The sequence below is a fragment of the Microcaecilia unicolor genome, chromosome 1 (assembly GCF_901765095.1).
Source record: "Microcaecilia unicolor chromosome 1, aMicUni1.1, whole genome shotgun sequence".
Classification (NCBI taxonomy): Eukaryota; Metazoa; Chordata; class Amphibia; order Gymnophiona; family Siphonopidae; genus Microcaecilia; species Microcaecilia unicolor.
Genome location: NC_044031.1, coordinates 82,364,307 through 82,384,180, shown reverse-complemented (window position 1 = coordinate 82,384,180; position 19,874 = coordinate 82,364,307). Strand labels below are relative to the sequence as shown.

The following is a 19,874-nucleotide window of genomic DNA, read 5'->3' as shown; positions in this document are numbered from 1 at the left end:
AAACTTAGGTGGTCGAGCATAGTTTTTACTGCTTTTGGCAATGCATTCCATAGTTGTGTGCTTAGGTAGAAAAAGCTGGATGCAGAGGGGGATTTGTATTTGAGTCCTTTGCTGCTTGGGTAGTAGTAGAGGTTTAGGTATGATCGTGCAGATTTTGTGGTGTTTCTGGTTGGCAGGTCGATGAGGTCTGTCTTGTATCCCGGTGCCTCACCGTAAATAATTTTATGAACAGTCGTGCAGATTTTGAAAGTGATACGTTCTTTGATTGGTAGCCAATGCAATTTTTCTCACAGTAGTTTGGCGCTGTCAAAACGCGTTTTTCCAAATATAAGCCTGGCTGCTGTGTTTTGGGCAGTCTGAATTTTCTTTATGATTTGATCCTTGCATCCCGCACAGATTCCATTACAGTAGGTCCTCAAGTCTCACCTCATATGCCTCTTGTTACAGATTCCAAACTAAGTGGGGGGGGGGGGGGGGGTTCTGGACTGCCACTAGCCTCTTTATATCCATACTGAGATATAGATTACCAGTAGCAGACCTACAGTTTCATATTTGAATTCCTTCAGATCTCTGGGTTGTACATCATCCAGTACTAGGGATTCACTATTTATAAATTTGCTTTCCATGTCCAAGTGATATGCAAAACCACAGGGCCCGTGGTTTCCTATGAGCCCCCACTAGGGCTTCAAACTCCACACCTTCTCATGTTTTTGTTTGTCTGGGAGCCAAATTTTGGTTTGCATCTGATATGAGGGATTTGATTTAGTAGCAGGTTTCCAAGTAGAATATATGAGACTTAAGTTTTTACATTTGATCGCTCCTCCACTATCCAGTATCACTTGGCTGAAATGAGTGCTTGTACCTTTTTGGTAGCCAGATTGGTAAAATGGAACATACTTCCATATTAGAAAAACTGAGCGCCATCATAGATTTAAAAAGTTAAAGGCTTAGCTTTTTCACAAGCATTTTTTTACTATAAGGGAATTAAACTAAATTATGCTTCTTATTGTATGGGTACAGGTAATTATGCAAGGCTTGGCATGTAGGACACATTATATGGCAATATGAGAAGCATTGTTTGTCACAGTATGATGTTTACATTGGATCTATATTTGTAGCTTGAGGATTGTATACATGATGAGTTACCTGCTCAATACAAAGGATAATGCAGACTACACATTTTTAAAATATAATAGTTTGATAGACCCCCATACAATCACCACAAAAAAACTGGAGGTCAATTTGAGTTAGAGAGGCTGAAAGGCTGATCAAGCAGCGGGATGATCACCATCTTGGAGCACTGGGATGGAAGAGGTGCGTATGTTTGTGTGTGTGGGAATGGCAAAGGACAAATGCAACTGGTGATAGGGTGAGCAAGGGAAAAAGATGACTCGGTTCAGTAGTAAGAAGTGTGGTTTTGTAAGGAAGAACAGAGATGAAAGCCAGAGGAAGAACACCTCACTCTCCACTCTCTAAAACCTCCCATCCCCAAGATACCTTTCCTTCTTTTCTGCAAGACCCCAGAACCATTCTTCCATTTCTCTACCTCCATCCCAATTTTCCTTCTTTCTCTTTCCTAGTTCCTTTCCTCCCTCTTCAGCCTCTCCACTTCTGATCTATCCTTTATCTCACCAACTACAACAGAGCCCTCCCTCATCGTCCTATACTTGCTGCTTCCCTTTTGTCTCCCATACCTGAACCTCTTCCCTGCTCATCTTCCTGTTCCCTGGTATCTTCTCTAGTCTCCCTCAAAAACTGATGCCTAAAATTCCCTACACATAAATCTCTCTAAATAATTTAGACACAAAACAAGGTTGGAAATTACTTTAATTTATTATGCATATTACGCTACAGAAGCTATCACTGCACTGCCACAGAAAACTGTGTGAACTACAGTACCTGAACTGTAATTAGTACTCAGCCTGGATTTAGGAAAGACAAGCAATTATAGCTTAAAAACAAAACAACAACCAAAAAGCACACCCAAATCCTCCTGCTTAAAAGAAAGGCCAGCCTTATTACAATCAAGAAATAAAAAAGAGGCTGTTTGAATTTTCAAAGGGTTTTAGTTTCTCCCTTATAACCAAATGGCTATGGGAAAAAATGGTTCCGCTAGGGAATTTAAAAATAGCACCAACCATTAAGGTAAAAATTAAAAATGCAAGTGTTTATTCATAAGGCTCTGCACGTACTGGTACCCCAATGTAGTGTATCTTTCTGATTTATTACTTCCTCAGTCTTTGGCGTGACCTACCTGCTCCCAATATCTGAAGTTGTTAGCCTTTTCTCTCTCCAAGTCACCATCTAGATCAGGCCTTGACAAATTTTCTTAGGATCTAGGAGCCAGCCCAAACATTTAGGAGCCAGACTCAGAACTGTAATCTATGTACATTTATAAATTGTACATTCAAAATGTGTTCAATGTGGTGTGCAGTAAACTATATATTACAGTAGGAGGGATGGCCTGGATAAGAGGTTACTGTCTTCCCCAATGCCAACCACATGCAGCATATCTGGCAATGGAGAGAGGCTTTAGGCTGCAGATGCTGAGGCAACGGAAGAGAGGCTAAAGCTAAAGCTGCAACCTTAGCCTCTCTCTAATGCCCACCTGTCCCCAGAAGCTGCAGGTTTTAACCCCACCCCTTGCTCGTCCACCTGCCAGCAGCCACAGCCTAAAGCCTCTCCAAACCAGCAGCAGCCACCTTGGTGCCACACTCCCACTCCCACTAGTAACATCTGCTGAATACCGGTTGTCCATCCCCCCCCCCCAAACCCCCCCTCCCAATAAAAAAAGCAGACTTACATTTTTTAATTGATCCTACCAACTTGGCTGCTGAAGAATCTCCTCCTCAGTAACAAAGCTGCTTCTGCTACTTCGAAATGCCTGATTAACACGGCTTCATGTGGGCTGTCTTTCCAGGTGAATAACTGCTCCACCCAACAATTTCTCTCTCTGTCCACCAGCAACCCCCCTCCCCCCTTCAATTCTCTATCCCTGCTACTGATGCACACACATACATGCCTCATGGCTCTCTCTGCCTCCCCCAGAGCTTTCTCTCAAACTCCCCTCCTCCAGCACAAACAGCTCTCTCAATTACCACCTCCAAACCCTCCCACAGCATATACCCCCAGAATTTTGTCTTGATGACATCTGTAGCTGTCTTCCAATAGCCATCCCCCTAACTGAATCTCTAGATATCTAGATGCATCATCATGAATAGCTCTAAATTCACTCTTCCGTTCGTGAAGGACCTGTAACTCTTCTCAGCAAAATATGCTCATCCAAGTTCGATTCAGCCCGTGACTCGCATGTCTCTTGTTCCTCCGGTCTGTGCCTCATGGAGTCACCACCTTGTCAGTCTCTTGCCAAAGTAGTATCACTATCGAATATGCAAAACTGTTAAGATTATCGGTTATGGGAGGAGCTAAGATGGTGGTGGGAGCACATGCATTAGTCTGACCTCCAGGAGGCCCTGGAAGTTGGTTATTTGGGTTGCAATGGAGAAGCAAAAAAGGCAAGGCTACCTTTCCCACTGAAGCTGGTGGTGTTTGTTTCTGGCCAGCAAACCATGGACACCTTTGTGTTGCTCAATTTGAAAGGAACTGCTCCAGGAGAGATGTGCTGCTCCGGAAAGTCTGAGTCGGCTGTATGTGATTACCTTTAAGGGCAGCACAGGTGGAGTTAAGGTTCAAAGTTTAAGGTTCATTTATTTGATATACTGCCTACCATAAGAAGAGCTAACTGGTTAACAATAAAATAATTTAAAAGTTAGAAAAGAAGTTACATATTTTACATAGGACAGAATAAGAAAATAGAGAGTAGAGCAGTGCATTGCACCCTACCGTATAATACTAGAGACACTAGGTCTTTCATCTTCCCTCATGATTGTAGGTTTTTCCATAGAAATAGGGCTTAAGATATGCCTTACATTTTTACAAACATGGTTCAGCATGTGGTTATAATGGAAGGTTGTTCCAAAGGGATGGGCTTACGGAGCTGTGGATATGTTCGTAGCATTATCTGGCATAAAGATGGGGACATTTAAAAGATGCTGGTTTGTGGAGCACAGACTTCTACTGAGTTTCATAAAGGATCTAATATCATGATAGAAACAATGGGAGACCAGAGGGGCAGATCTGGTGTATGGAGATTAGGATTATGTATGATATTCTACAGGCTACTGGTAGCCAGTGTTCTTCTATAAGTAGAGGAGTTATATGATCCCATCTCTTAGCGCCCCAAATAACTTTTACCACCATATTTTGGATCAACTGGAAACATTTCCAGTCTTATATACGTAGTCCCTGATAAAGAGTGTTGCAGTAATGTAAACAACTTAAAACCCAAAAGTGAATTAGCATGTGTAGTGATTTACGATCTAGAAATGAGAATACACAGCAAATTAATTTCAGCTTGAGGTAACAACTTCTAATTAATAAAGAAATATGCTGTTGAAGGGTCAGTTGAAAATCCTAGGATCACCTAGTTGTCATTATCTACCAGCTCAATAATGGCGTTTGGCTATATAGAGGGTTAGCAGGGCTAACATTCTCAGTGTAAATGACCAGAATGGCCTTAGTTTGTTGGGATTCAGGACATGTTTGTGTTTTTAAATCAAGTTGCAATTGTATCGAGTTTGGCATTTAGGAGCTGAATGTCATGCTCACTGGTTGGATCAATAGTGCTTTGAATTTGAATATCATCCACATATATAAATGATTATGAGACATAATGTCTTTATCAAAAGGGCTAAAGGAGGCAAAAAGATATTAAGTAGTACTGGTGCCAATACTGAACCTTATGGTACACTGCATGAAAGAGTATGGAGTGGATCACTGATTGTCCCATAAAACAACATTATTTCAGTTGGTTAAATAGGAGTTGAACCAAAAGTAGGCAGTTTCAGTGATACCTATAATCTGACAGTCTATCTAGTAGAATGGCACAAACTACAAGATCGAATGCTACTGAAAGGCCTAGTGAAACTAGAATCACCTGCTTATGCTGATCTAGTCGAGTGTATATGCAAGATATTATGCCTAGCAAGGCAGTTTCAGTATTGTGATAGGCTCTAAAGCCTGCATGACATGGATAAATAGAGTTTGACGCTTCTACTGTTCCAGTTGGTCTGGTACAACTCTTAATTTGCAGATAAAAAGCATGTTGGAAATAGGGTGACAGTTGGCAATGCTATCAGAAGATTCAGAGCTTTCTTCTTTGGGCAAATATAAGCCAATTTCAGCAGGGGGGGGGGGGGAACAATTCCTGATTCAAAAGAGATAACATTATGTAGTTGGGGGAGAAATAAGGACACATATTGTTTGATAATATGGAATTGTGCAGGTCTTGGGGTGCAATTATAGCCTTGTAATTGCCCAGCAATTTTTTTTAATTGGGAGATATTTAGGAGATTGAGAGAGGTCAATTTACTATAGGGAACCTGTGAAGTACGAGATGATTATTGATACTATATTCTATCTTTTTTATATGTCATATGTATGCTTTGTAATGTAAGAAGGTTAAAACTGTTAAATAAATAAATCCTTCTCTATCACCTTGCAAGGTCTGGGGAGAAATTGCATGGATCAGTAGTTGAAAAACTATCTCTGAGTCTATTTACTTTAGATGAAAAGTATGAGACTAGAACACTGGCGGTAGGAGTCAGGATGTATGTGTTGTTTTTTTCGTGAATGAATAATGTACAGTAATATTTGCTGAGTTTGGCGATTGTGTGTTGAGTGAGGTGTAACAACACTTGTTTGCACTACATATAGGGTGATTTTGGAAAGCATTCTAATCTCTCCCTCCTGCTTGGCAGGGTATCGAAAGCCCACTTTCTATGGAGGGCTCCAGTACAGCTTTATTTTCAGGCTCCTGAGAAGTGGAAAGAGGGAGGTGTTCAAGAATGGAGACATGAGCAACAAGAAAGCTCCAGAGCACTTTCAATGATGGGGCTTTGATGGAAGTATTGTCTGCTATAAGCATGAAGGAAAAAAATGATCATTTGGATAGATTTACTGAAAAATTTGATTCACTTCAAATTTCAAGGCACCTGGAGGAGTTTGGGACCTATGGGAGTCATTTTTCACAAGTTGATCAACAGCTGAGTTACAAGCATGAAAGGTGGTTTTAATTAAGGATAAGGATGCAATTCACTTAAGTTGGAAGCATTACAAAATCAAGTACATTGGCTCAATTTCAGATTTGTGAACTTCCCTAAGTCCCCTTTGATATTACCAATGGGGATGGTGAAAATGTACTTACCCTAAATTCTTTAAATTCCCCCAAGATAGTACACCAGCCCTATTCTGGACTTATTACTTGAGATCAGAAGGTCAAAGTGAGGGTAAGAAGCAGCAATGCAATCCGTCAGTGAACAGTTTGGATTGGATCAACTTTTTGGAGAATTTATTTATTTACGGTTCATTTCTACCCCACATTTTCCCACAAATGCAGGCACAATGTGGCTTCCATGAATTACAAAAGTTAAAAGATACAACACATGAATTTAGCAGTAGAATAAGGATAAAAAGTCAGCAGCAATTAGGATGGCTAAACAGCAGAATTAAAAGCAGAAGTTCTCTCTAAGAGCTCTGATCACTACGGTGTCCTTTTACTAAGGTGCACTGATTGATTTAGCATGCGCTAAATGCTAAGAAGCCCATAGGTATAAAATGGGCTTCTTAGCATTTAGCATGTGCTACTCATTAGCGCACTCCATCAGTTAGTGCATATCAGTAAAAGGACACCTACCTCTGCTTTAGAGTGATAGAAACTGGGTTTTGAGATTGTATTTTTGTCATTGTGATGCATTGGTTTTGGATCACATATGTTTATTGTTCTTGATTTCTCTAGTGCCACACAGGGGAGGTGGCAAAGCCTTTTTGGCCCTGGGTGCTTGCTGGCATTTTTCTACAATTTCCTTGTAAATGTTGAGTAAAATGAGGATAACAATTCTATTTTATTTGACCTTAAGCAATTACGTTTTCTAAAGCTAGGTTAATCCATTGGGCTTGGTACTTCCTGTTGCCTCTACTTGAGTATATCATTCATATATACCTATATCTACTACAGCTGTATAATTTTTTCTACTTCCGGAAATCACTAAAAACCAACCTGTTTAAAAAGGCATACCCTACCGATCCAACTTAAATGCCTAATCTCTGCAACACAACCAAACTAAAGCACGTAATGGACATAACACAACTCTTCCGTTCTCCCGATTCCCTAATGTGGCTGTGCCACATGAACTTGATCTTACCACATCACCACCCTGTATTTGTTCACACTGGAGCCTGCAAAGGCCTCTCCGGTACTATGTAAGCCACATTGAGCCTACAAATAGGTGGGAAAATGTAGGATACACATGTAACAAATAAATACTATGTAAGTTCCTGTTTTCTTTCATTTTCCCCCTCTCAATCCTGTGCTCTTCTCTAGCTCCACAAAGATTTACCTTCTTTCTTTCCTTCCTCTTTTTTCCTTCTAAATGATATAGTTTTCTGTTTGCATACCATGATTGAAGTTATTCGTTTCTGTATCAACTTTATTTTTCCAAGTGTTCCTTGAAATTTCTGACAGTGCATAAATATTAGCTAAAAAAAAAGAGGGTCCACTGGTTTTCTGTTTGCAACTATATTAATTTCGCTAGAGGGTTACTCTCACACCAAGTTTATTTTTAACAGTGGGGCACCCCTAAAATCTGTGGTTTCAGGCTCTAACTGGGATAAATCCATGGAGCTCCCAACTCGAACTTACATCACGTCAGCTGATGTCACAACCTCTCTACCATACAGAATTCTACTTCTGTCTGCAGAATTCAGTGAAAGGATAAGGAGCAAGCAGTGCCACACCCAAGGATTAGGAGAAATTGTTGGCCCATCCAGCTAGATGGTGATAGAAGCAGCAGCACTAGCACTGCATGGCACAGGAGAGAGGCTAACACTGGTCAATATGAGGGAAAAAAGTCATCAAGGTGGCATCAGTTTCACGGACTGGTAGAGAAGCTACATAAACAGCATTCACCTATGCAACAAACAGTAGGGGGTGGAGAGACAAAATTAGAGACCAGAAAAGGGCTGGGAGAGGGAGACAAAGAAAATGCTGCAGAGTCATTCTGAGGATTGGGGAACAAAAGTGTGTGTGTGTGTGTGGTGGTGGGGGGGGGGGGGGGGGGGGGGGGGGGAGTCCAACCTGGGGAAAAGGAAGAAACTCTTCAGCAGACAGGTAGAGATAAAGATGAGACTGAGTTTCTTGAGGCAGAAAACTCAGTCTCATCCTTATATCTAACTGTTCAACCTGAGAGAGAAAGAGAAGATAAAGGAGAAGCAGGGCCGATCTTAGGCAGGGGTGACAGGGGCAGCCGCACAGAGCCTCATGCTCCCAGAGGCCCCACTCGGTTGACAGGGGCGGATACACAGGGCCTCACGCTCCCAGGGGCCCCGCATGGTCGACAGGGGTGGCTGCACAGGGCCTTGCGCTCCCAGGGATTCCAAGTGGCCAACTCCAACATGGCACGTCGGCATCAGCATAATGATGTGTCTCTCATCTTGACAAACCCACCTGGGAACATAACCATCCCACTTCACCTTGCCTGTTCCCTCGGTCAGCAGCTTACAACTAGTGCCTAAAAGGGTGCTCCTCATTGGCCAGATACCGGGAGTACATCTCAGAGTCTGAGATGCTCCTGGTGTCCGGTCAATCAGGAGCACCCTTTTAGGCGACAGACAGGATTCTCTGACCACCACAGCTGTGCTTCTGTAGCAGCTCAGCCACGTGAAGGAACTGTAGCTGAGGGGGTCTTTTACTAAAATTTAGCTCGAGTTATCTGCAGCAGGGCCCATAGGAATAAAATGGGCCCTGCTGCAGATAACTCAAGCTAAGCTTTAGTAAAAGACCCCCTGAATGAGTGCAGAGAAGTGCAGCTGTGGTTTTGAATGCGACTGTGAGCAATCCAGTCACCCAGCTGCTCTCAGGAGTCTCAGGGTCGGGTCACTAGATGTTGGGGATAGAAGCAGGGACAGAGCTTTATTCTGATTTTCTAGTAAGGATCCCAGTGATTTCAGGAAATGAAGCTTCAAAGGTACAGACACTGTAATGAAAAGGTTTTTGCAATCTCACCCTTTATGGTTCTTCTGTTTTCCTCCTAAGAAATGTCAAGCAAATTCCTCTGTTTCTATTTCTCCACGCCAAACCGGTTTGAGAAGCTTTTTAACTGTGAGAAGTCTGACTCAGAACTTCAATGAAAGGAATTGTTGCTAAAGTCTAAAATACATATTTATTTTTGGTCTTGTAGTGCCTTTGGTCTTACTCAGGTATCTCCTTTCAGGAACAATATGCTTCCGAATAAAAGATTTCCTCTTAAGATTGTTTTAGGATTGCTGAAGGATTCTTTTATTGATCACTTATAATACATAAAATTAAGAGTTCAGTGAAATAAAACTTCCACATTTCACTTCCTTCTGTTACCTACAATATTTGTTTCCTGAATTAATCACTCTTGCTAATATGGTCATCAGGTGGTGTGGAGTGTGATCTGTAGTAGGAAGTCTTAGGGATAAGGTCTGAAACCTTATTATGGTTTATTAAAGAATGAAGAAAGGCACAGGAAGGGAAAACCCATATTTAACTGTTGAGGTACTAACAAATAAAGAACACTAGTCCCTTACTATTTTTTTTTAAGTTGGACGTTGGACTGCCAGTGTATGTATAAGTAGTAAGTCACGATTTTTTCATAAGACCAAAAATAATGTTAGGCATTGGATGTTTAACGTGATACTGATGATCATTGCAGTGAAAGATGGACTGGTGTGGTGCTGCTTAAAGAGAAGGCCACCTCTTGTGTTCTGTGTTGAGTGATTTTGTGGGAATAAACACTAGTCATACGAAGGTATTATTTTTCGTTGACTTTGTGCGGATGACAGTGCTCTCTTGATACACATGCCAGGGAAAGCTTACTACAGGTAAGATTTATTCAGCCTGATTTGTGTAGACACAACAGGAAAACGTTTTAAATCAATCAGACCATAAAACTGACCAATTACACTTTTCCTGGGGACACATCTGTTCCTTCTGCAGTGACCAAGTTTCCAGAGATGGTGAATCTGTTTTATTTGTTACATTTGTATCCCACATTTTCCCACTTACTTGCAGGCTCAATGTGGCTTACATCCTATATAATAATTCTCACCTCCAACGTTCTAATGTGCCTGGGACCATGGCTCCCTCGGAGGTGGTCTGCTAGGCAGTTTAGAATGCACTGACGTCAGTGATGTCACTGACAGCTGATTCCAAGGCAAGGGGAGGAGTACTGCCCTGCAAAACCACGAGCTCCGCGTGTTTCCCTACTCCTCCCCCTGCCTACCAATCAGCTCTCAGTGCCCCCCCTTCGGCGCAACACCCAAGCCCCTCCGCAGCACCCAAGCCCCTACCCCCCCTCGACGCATCACCCAAGACCCTCCCCCCGGCGCATCACCAAAGCCCCTACCCCACCCTCTCGGGCACATCAACTCCCTCACCACCCGCAGCCGCCAATACTAACGCTGTCCGGCCGCTGCTGCTTCTCCTCCACGTCACTGCCCCTGCAGGAAGACCACGGAGGAGCGCAGCAACGTCAGAGGGGAGAGGAGGAGCGGCTGCAGAGATGACAGCCAATGCCAGATGGCTGTCTATGGAGCCGTGTTTCAGGTTTAAAATCTTTTTTTGGCTTTTTTCTTTTTGTACTGGCCGCTGCTGCTCAACAGGAGACGCAGCAGCGGCCGGACAGCGTTAGTATTGGCGGCTGCGGGTGGCGAGGGGGTTGATGTGCCCGAGGGGGGGGGGGTAGGGGCTTGGGTGATGCACTGGGTGGGGTAGGGGGGTTTGGGTGATGCGCCGAGGGGGGAGGGGAGGGTCGCTGGACATGGGTGGCTGCAGGGGGAGAGGAGGGTCGCTGGACATGGATGGCTGCAGGGGGGGGGGGCAGGGAAGAGGGAGGTGGGGAGGGGGTCCTGAGACCAGATGGGTGGCTGCAGGGGAGGGCAGGGGAGACAGAAGGGACGCTGCAGGGGGGGGCAGGGGAAGAGGAGGGTCGCTGGACATGGGTGGCTGCAGGGGGGGCAGGGGAGAGAGGTGGGTAGCTGGACATGGGTGGCTACAGGGGGGGCAAGGGGAAAGGAGAGGAGGGTCATTGGACAAGGGTGGCTGCAGGGGGGGAAGGGGAGAGGAGGGTTGCTGGACATGGGTGGCTGCAGGGGGGGGGGGCAGGGGAGAGAGTAGGGCCGCTGCACATGCGTGGCTGCAGTGGCAGAGGAGGGTTGGTGGGGAGGGGGCCCTGAGACCAGATGGGTGGCTGCAGGGGGGGGGGGCAGGGGAGACAGGAAGGACGCTGCGGGGGGGGGGGGGGGGGGGGGAATACCTTGCTAGCACCCGTTTCATTGCCTACCGAAATGGGCCTTTTATACTAGAAGTACCATAAAGGCGTTCGCCAAGTCCAGTAGATAACAAATACAAAGTGATGTTGTGGTCGAATAAGGTTCATGGGTTTCTGACGCAATAGGGATAGAAGAGAGGAAGGGTTCCTGGTTTGTGAACCTGCCTTGTGATGTTGCTTTTTTTTTAATAAATAGATGGACTGGCTGGCACTTTATTTACCCTGAACTGTTATGTTTTCCTTTTGAACGTAGCACTGCATGTGCCACACTGAATGAGGTCAAAACTGGTGCGAGGGTTATCGGGTGTCCTGGATAAATTTTGGTTGAAAATTCAATCCAATTTGAACCAGGCTGAAATTTTCCTGTTTTGAATTTGATCCCCAGTTTTCTACCCTTGCAATGTATTCTGAAAGTATTGCTCATGAGTGGGGTTAAATGCACCGAGTTAAAACAATTAATGGAACAAGCTCTTTTTAAGCCATTTACAAAAATCAATTGGCAGACTTTAATGTATTTTTGTTAAAGAACTTAATGCATAAGAACAACAAGTCCATGCAGTCTGCCTAGTTTATTCAGATGGTATGTTTACAATTGGAAGTGCTAGGCATGCTCAGAAGCAAAGGAGAGAGAGAGAGACAACTGGTGCTGTATGCTCTGCCATCTCAATGCTTACTGCACACATTTTCTGGTTTCTGGATGTGCTAGCATAGTCTTTCTTTAAAGTCAGTTTCCCCCTCCATTTCATATTGTCAAAATGCTTAAAAAACATGATGAGTTGCCTTCCTGTTTCTAGAATTCTTGGAATTAAAATAATGATGAGTCATTTTTATTTGAACGAGTAGCTTTCCTGTTAAAAGAAGGACAATTAGTGAAATTATGACTCATGGCAGTAGTGATTCGAAGGTCCGAGAGAATTTATTGTACTGCACTAGTCTCAAAATGTCTCTGACTTAATTTTTTTTTAATACAAGATTTTACATGTCCCAGGCCCCAAGTTAAAAAACAAAACACAAACCTGTCTTATAAAAACAATAAAGTGCTTGGCCATGCTGTAAAAAGTTATATTCCAGCAAAACTAAAATGGAACCTTTTGCCCTGAATCAGGAGTTGTGCTCGCTTGATAGCCCAAAATCCTATTTTATAAATTTTAGATATTTACAGATCACTTTTGTTGTTTTAACATGCTTTATGGAAAGGAGGACTCACCAAAGTTGTACAAGCTGGGAAATGAGGGGGAGATCAAGCCTGAGGAGAGGGCTATCACGGCTGTAACAGAAAGCTGGGAAGGGGGGAGTGAAGGAATGAAGCAAAGGGAGATTCTTGGGGAAAAGGAGTACAGCATGAGACAGGGGTTTACGTTAAAAGGGAGAGCAGTCGAACCTGGGAGGAAAGAAAGCTGGGGAGGGGGAAGATAGCAGGGTTGAACTAGGTGAGAAAGAGAGAGAGTGGGGAGATTCAAGCCAATACAAACAGGGCAGGACTTAAAATGTGGGAAATCTACATAGAAATTCACACAAAAATCACAAAAAATATTTTTCAATTCGTTTTTTATTCAACAAATGTAATTAACAGTGCACGTTTCAATCATACTTGACCTGAATCACGAATGACAATTACTAGTTACATGTACAACAGTTTTATCATTGCAGTTATGAACTCTTTTAATTGTTAAGCTTTACCTCCCTCCCCTCCTCTCCTCCCTACCCCCCAATCCCTCCCAAGGCCGCTCTCACTCCAAACCCCTACTTTCTAGTTTCACTGTTCATATCTTTAACAAATAGCTCCGTGCCGCTGGCGTTAGTGTGCTCCACAGCGGGCCCCAGCGCCGTGCAAACTCCTGTTTGTACAGGTGTGGTTGTCTATTCATTTCCAGTTGTTCAAAGCGCATAAGTTCTAACATGCCTCCCCGCCAGTGCTGGACTGAGGGCCCCCCTCCCAGGGCCAGACAGGCTTTTAGAATTGCCTTTTTTCCAAATATGGTAGCTCGCAGTGCAAAGTGGCGCATTCCTTTCAGGGTAGGGTGTGGGAGCCTCAAATTGCCAAATAATATTCCCGGTTGTGGCCGCCACGTCACTTACCAGATCCTGGAGATCTCCTGCAGTAAAGTTCTCCAAAATTCCCGAATTTTGGGGCATGTCCAGAACATGTGTCCCAGCTCTGCTCCCTCCAACCCACACTTTTGGGCAGGCACCATCCGGGGAGAGACCCATATGAAAAGCACGCCTTGGTGATACGTGTGCTCTCAACACTACTTTGTACTGTAGTTCCCAATGTCCTGTGAGCGCAGTATATTTTTCCATACCCAGGACATGTTCTTTGATCGTTTCCTGCTTTATTGTGACTCCCAGGTCCTCACTCCAAGCTACTGCCAAGCGCGCACAATCCAGCTCTAAGCAGTTATCCCTAATGTATCTATGGTGGTATGCCAGTGGGACTTTCTGTTGCGCTCGGAAGGACTCTGCTAACTCTTCCTGCACGTCCTCCGCCAAGGACTCCCAAGGTAAACTTTTAACATAGTGCTGGAGTTGAGCATAATAAAACATGTCCAAAGGTTTCAAATTGTAGTTTCGTCTCAATTCGCTAAATGTCTTTATGTGGCCCTCTTCCGAGACCACGTGTAGCAAAAAACTGATGCCCTGTGTCCTCCAGTCTTGAAATGTCTTATGCAACATCCCCGGGGCAAACTCCGGGTTACTCAGCACTGGCAGGTATGGTGTCACTTTAGGCGTGAAGTGGTAGATGCAACAAATCCATTTCCATACTGCTTGGGCTGAACTATAAATTCCAGTGTCTTTCAATTCCTGTGCGATTGCCACCCTCGGTGTATGTACGACATAGCCAAGATGCAAGCCCTGTATCATATGATGTTCCAATGCTGTAGCTGAGAAACCAGATGTCTCCCTATACCAGTCGTTAATATGACGCATACCACTAGCTGCCACATCTGCAATTTTGCCTTTGTAAACCCCAGCAGGTTGGATACATTATTCACATACAACTGTGTAAGATCATTTGTGATTGTTAATCCTAAATATTTAAACTTCTCAGTTTCCCAGACTATATTTAAACTGCCCTTCCACCTATCCTTGTCGTCCCTTAATACTGCTAGTCCTGTAGATTTTTGTAAATTCAGAGTGAAGCCTGAGTGGTCCCCATATCTCGCAATGGCTCGCTACTGTAATACGCCTAATGCTAAGAAGGCCCAAGCCGCCATATTCTCTGGGCATCTGTAGCACTGCCAACGGTATCTGAGCCCATTTTCCATTCCATAGAAATCTCTGCAGAGCTTTATTTATCTGCGTTTCATCTTTACGGGTCAGAAACAGCAGCAGCACCTGAAACAAATAGAGCCATTTAGGTATAATCATATTAACCACAGCTATTCTGCCCAGGAGTGAGAGCGGATACCCCTGCCACATCTGCAATTTTGCCTTTGTAAACCCCAGCAGGTTGGATACATTATTCACATACAACTGTGTAAGATCATTTGTGATTGTTAATCCTAAATATTTAAACTTCTCAATTTCCCAGACTATATTTAAACTGCCCTTCCACCTATCCTTGTCGTCCCTTAATACTGCTAGTCCTGTAGATTTTTGTAAATTCAGAGTGAAGCCTGAGTGGTCCCCATATCTCGCAATGGCTCGCAACAGCACTGGGACCGAACAGTCCGGGTCTTGAAGTAGAATTAATAGGTCATCGGAAAAAGGCCAATACCTTTACTGTATGGTCTCCCATAGCCACTCCCCGTACCCGATCCTCCCGTTTCAAACCTCTTAATAGGGGTTCCAGGGACAGAATAAACAGCAGGGGTGAGAGAGGGCATCCTTGTTGCGTGCCCCAGTGAATAGAGAATTCTGTGCTGCGGACCCCATTAACTATCACCGACGCACGCACCTCTTTATACAAAGACCTAATAGCCTCCTTAAACCAGCCTTGTATCCCCATATGATCTAACACCCCAAACATGAATTCCCAATCTACTTTGTCAAAAGCCTTTTCTGCATCGAGGCTTAGTATCAATGCAGAGGTGTTAGTCATGTTGCACTGAGCCATTGCCAAGAGTAGCTTTCCTGATGTTACCCCCCCCCCCCCCCCCACACTTGCCTTTGGCGTACAAAGCCTACCTGCTCCTCACCTATTATTCTAGGCAACACCGGAGCTAACCGGTTCGCTAACACTTTGGCTAGAATTTTTTGGTCCACGTTTATTAGGGAGATGGGCCTATAGGAATCTGCGCGGTCACCCGGTTTCCCTGGCTTTTGAATCAACGATATCAAAGCTATGTTTTCTCCATGTGGTAGCTCACCCTGACTGAAACCTGACTATAGTAGTCCTGCAGTGTCCCAACCACCGACTCCGGAAGGAGTTTATAGTACTCCCCAGAAAATCCATCCGGTCCCGGGGCCGAGTGTAGTGGAAGACCTTTAATCACTACTTGAATTTCTTTGCCCTGAATGGGTCCGTTTAGCAGGTCTAACTCACTGGGAAGCAGCTTGGGTAACTGTAAGATGTTCAAGTACTCACTGCGCTCTGTCAGTTGGTGTGGGATGCTTTGTGTAGAGGGTGAAAAAGTGTTGTACTATGATTTTTGCAATTTCCTCACAACTGGTTTCTACCTTCCCTTGATTTCCTTGCATAGTTGTTATGACTCGGTTAGTTTTCCATGTGCTCATTAATCTTCCCAGCAGGGGACCCGTTTTATTCCTATACCTATGTAACTTATATTTCTGATAAAGTCGAGACCTAGTCGTTTTCTCATGTATGTGGGAATTTAATGCTATTTGAATGGCCCTCATATGCTCTCGTGTGGCTGCCGTCTGCAGGCGGATGTGGGCTCGCTTAGCTTTTGCTAGCTTAAGTTCTAGGTGCAAGATCGCCTTAGCGTTCTTCCTTTTCTGCTTCTGAACGAAGGCTATAACCTCACCTCTCATCACAGCCTTGGCTGCCATCCAGAACAGCACTGGGTTCTCTTTATGTTCTACGTTAAATTTGACATATTCTTCCCACTTGTGATTTAAATACCCCCGGAACTCCCGGTTAGTAAACATATACCCCGGAAAACGCCATCCCGCTCCCCCTTGATAGTATGGCGGTGCCTCTATATCCACCCAAACCAGAGCGTGGTCTGACACCTCTTCGGGGTCATTCTCAGATTGTAAGACCCCTGGGAATAAGCTTGCAGCCACCAGTATGTGGTCAATTCTCGAATATGTGCCATGGGCTCTTGACAGGTGCGTGAAATCTTTCTCTTCTCGGTGCATTGCTCGCCAGACATCCACCACCCCTAGTGTCCGCATAAATGTGCCTAGCGCCCGTGCCCATGCCCCCTCCTTGTCTTGCTTCCCTTGGGTGCAAGCAGTCCCACTCTGGGTCTACTACTAAGTTGAAATCTCCCAGGAGCACAAGACTCTTATTTGGTGTTGTGGCGCATAACCTAATTATCTGCTGGTAAAACTGCGGGTCATATATATTTGGTCCGTATAAGCCCAGGATCATATATTCTTGATTGTGTAGCCAAAGATGAATGCATATATAACGGCCCTGCGGGTCCCTGGTGAGGAGTTCTGCTTTTGCTGCTAAACCTTTCCTTATTAGGAGCGCAACTCCCCTTTTCCTACCCTCTGCTGAGGCTGAATAGACTTTGCCCACCCAAGCTCGCTTTAATTTTGTATGTTCCTGCTCAGTTAATCTAGTCTCCTGTAAACACGCAATATCCGCATCATGGCGCTTTAAGGCTGTGAGGATTTTGGTCCTTTTCACTGGTGAGGATATCCCACCTACATTCCATGTAATGAATCTTGTTTTTTTAACCTGCGGCATGGTATATTAACTTGCTCATCTGAATCTGCATATTTATCTGATACCTCTGGCCCCGGAGGCCCAGCCTCCCTCCAAGGCCTCTCCTCGCTAGCGGATAAGCACACTCCGGCCAGCTATTTCTTGCCCTCAATCGCAGTTTCCTGGAGTGTAGCGACCCCATCCCCTCCCCCCTTCACCCTCCCAGGCTCTTGGGTCTAACCCCTCAGTTCCTTCCATACTCTCTTCCCTGCTTCTCCCCCCCCATCCCCCCCCCCCCCCAAACCCTCCCAGGTCTTTGTCCCCCTCTCCTACCCCCCAAACTCTTCTCCCGCGAAGAGTTCTGTCTGGTTCTCGGTGTGCTGTCCCTAACCTTCCACCCCCCCCCCCCTCAGCATCAGCCTGTATGTAAACCTTCATAGGGCGCTATCCTAACCTAACAATGAATCTCCATCAAGATAACAACCAGACAAAACATGAACCATCTTACAACAATAATGTTCAACCTATACACATTCTACTTAGTGCTTTTTCTTCCTCCAGCAGCATTCCCTCATATACTTCACCACATCGTGGATCTCCCTCCACCTAGTCCAAGCTCGGGCTGCTCCCTCAAACACTCAGTCCTTGGTGTCCATTTTAAGTTGTTCTTCTAGGAATTTAAGTGCCGCAGCCGGGGTATTAAGTGAAGTCCAAGCTCCGTTGTGTTGAATTTTGAGCTGTGCAGGGTACACCAGCATGAAGCGGGAGCCCAGCTTCCACAACTAGTTTGCTGGCTGGCCCAAAAGCTTTTCGCCATGCCTGTAAAGCTGCAGAGTAATCCTGGAATATCTTGACTGGCGTCTCATCATATTTTAAGTTCTGCCATTTCTGCCTCGCTCCCTTGAGGATTTCCATCTTGTGTACGTAATTGTGTATTTTAATTATCACTACTCTGGGTCGTTCTCCTGGGCGCACCTGTCTGCCGATGCGATGCCCTCCCTCCAGGCACAGCTTTCCAGAGCTATCCGTTAGAGCGAATTCCGTCTGGAGCCATTTCTCCAGCAGCGAGCCTAGTAAAGAGTCTGGCACTGTTTCTGGTATGCCCACAATTCGCAAATTTGACCGTCTGGATATATTTTCCAGGTCATGTGTTGGGCCTCATCTGCCACTTGCTTCTGTAGCTGTGCCATTGCCTCCTTTCGGCCCTCCTCTATTGTGGACACCCGTTTCTCTAGCTCCTCCATTCTGTTCAAAGTTGGCAATTTGCCCAGATAGCGACGTGAATTGCGGTTCGAGTGCTGATTTAACTGCCTCCATGAGCTGCGCTATCTGGGACGCAGTAAGTAGTTTTGCAGCGGGTTCCGGGCTCCCCACCATTTTGTTTTCCTGCCCGCCCCATTGCTTTTCTGGCTCCTTCTTCGTGGTTTTTCCGGGCATAGCCTCCGCGCTTCTCGTCAAGTAGTTTTCCATACATCAGTGTCTGGTTATCGTGTTTCCACCATTCGGCAGTCGCTTTAGTAAGTGTAAACAGGCTGTACCGAGGAAAAGGCAGGGAGAGTAGCGAACTTGCGACCGCTCACTTCAGCACATCTCGCGAGATCCCCCAATCACAAAAAATATTAAAAATTAAAAAAGAGACATTCAAAATCTCCAGGTAACAACTTTTGGAAGGTAATGCTATAACAGGGCACCTAGCTGATTTGCCTATTCTGAGGGTATTTTATAAAGACACAAAGGTGACTGCATTTAAATAAAAATACTAGAATAATCCGATAACTGAAAGGAAAACAGACCTGTGTACATTTACATTCGCTCAAGAGGTGTAAATGTGCACACTTTACACTGCCCTCACTTTGCCCAAGAACATGCTACACTGAAAATATATACTTTTAGGCATGGGGATAATTTTAAGAGGCACATTATGGGGCTCATTTTTGAAACAGAAAAACATCCAAAAAGCGGCACAATGCAGAAGATGAACTTTTTTTTGCCAAACATCCAAATTGCTATTTTGGAAACACATTTTAAAGATTTTTTTCATGCAGTTAAGTCTGCAGTATGTCCAAAACATAATGGAGCGGGTTGAGAGGGTGTTGGGGGTGGGATTTAGGCATTCCCAAAACTTGGATGTTTTTCTGCCATAATGGAACAAATCAAAAATGCCCAGGCCTAAAAATTAAGAGTTATGGACAGCTCTATTAGAGCCCCAAGAAGGTCTCTGGAGTAGTCTTAGTGGTTGGTGCAGTGCACTGTAGAGAAAAGGACCCAGGCCCATATCTCACTCTGTTACACTTGTGGTGGAAAGTGTAAGCCCTCCAAAACCCACCAAAAACCTAGGGGCCCTTTTACAAAGGCACGCTAAAAAATGGCCTGCAGTAGTGTAGACATGTGTTTTGGGCGAGCGCAGATTCATTTTTCAATGCACCTGTAAAAAATGCCTTTTTTCAAAATATTTTTGCCGAAAATGGACATACGGCAAAATGAAAATTGCTGCGCGTCCATTTTGGGTCCGAGACCTTACCGCTAGCCATTGACCAAGTGGTAAGGTCTCACGTGATAACTGGGCGGTAATGGTCTATGCACATAAAATGCCGATTACCGCCTGCAAGCCAGAAAATAAAAATATTTTCTGGCGCGTGTAGTGGATGCGCGTCAAAAATGAAATTACCGCAAGGGCTATG

The 19,874-nt window shown here is 44.6% G+C and overlaps 1 protein-coding gene across 1 annotated transcript in view; it reads right to left on the bottom strand.

Annotated features, from left to right (window-relative positions):
- The window catches only part of ZMYND11 (zinc finger MYND-type containing 11), a 300,714-nt gene that overhangs the window by 149,681 nt on the left and 131,159 nt on the right, over nt 1–19,874 (bottom strand). The gene's annotated exons all lie outside the window — the stretch shown is intronic.